Genomic DNA, 819 nt, shown 5'->3' on the forward strand with positions numbered 1-819 from the left:
CGCCCGGGTGGGGCCGGCCTGGATCCTGCACTGACGTCTTCCCTCCCTCCTTCACGGGACGCACTCCTTCATCCATTCCCGCGCTCGTTCACGCCCGCATCCACTTCGTCATTCATTCACTCCCTCGCACGTGCTCACTCATTCCTTCCCTCACACTCACAGCCTTTCGCTCACTTGCTCCCTTGCTCCCCCGCCTGCTCGTGTGCTCACCGCACTCTGACCCAGCGCCGCCCTGACTCCACCGCACCGGGTCCTCCACGGCCGTGGTAGGGTGCCACTCACTGCCTGGGACCAGCGCCGGGCCGGCCCTGGGCTCCCTCTGAGCAGGTGGACACGCTCCCGCCCCGCAGACGGGCCTCACTGGGCTGCTCCCTCCCAGCGGGCCGGCCTGGGGTGTGAGCCCCTGCACCCCAGTCTGTCCCCACCCCGGTGTCCCTGAGCTTAAGGGTAAGCTCAAAAAAAGACCCGGAGCCCGCCGATTGCAAAATGCTCGAAGTGTGTTTATGGAACGGACCGGCCACTTCCCGAGGTGGGGATGCAGGAGGTAGAAGCACGGCTTTCCCCCTCACAGCCACCGGGTAGCCGATCACCACCACGAGCGACCGTCACCCTTCAGACCCTCCTGCGACACGTGGGTCCCGAGGAGAGCAGGCAGGGCCCCCGCTGCTCCTGAGCTGGTGGGAAAGCGCCGCCTCCTCCAGGCAGCCCCCAGACGCAGGGAAGGCCGCGGGGTGGGCGGGGTTTTCGAGGCTCCAGTCTCTTAGGCAAGGGCGCACATCCCCGTTCTTGCAAGCTGAGCAGGGCGGGCCCAGGGACGTT

At 67.0% G+C, this 819-nt stretch overlaps 1 protein-coding gene across 1 annotated transcript in view; it reads right to left on the bottom strand.

Annotated features, from left to right (window-relative positions):
* LOC103251193 (mucin-5AC-like) overlaps positions 1–819 on the bottom strand; it is a gene marked incomplete at both ends in the record, with an annotated part of 38570 nt that overhangs the window by 22545 nt on the left and 15206 nt on the right. The gene's annotated exons all lie outside the window — the stretch shown is intronic.

Source organism: Carlito syrichta, unplaced genomic scaffold (genome assembly GCF_000164805.1).
Source record: "Carlito syrichta isolate Samal-C Ts95f unplaced genomic scaffold, Tarsius_syrichta-2.0.1 Scaffold136907, whole genome shotgun sequence".
Lineage (NCBI taxonomy): Eukaryota > Metazoa > Chordata > Mammalia > Primates > Tarsiidae > Carlito > Carlito syrichta.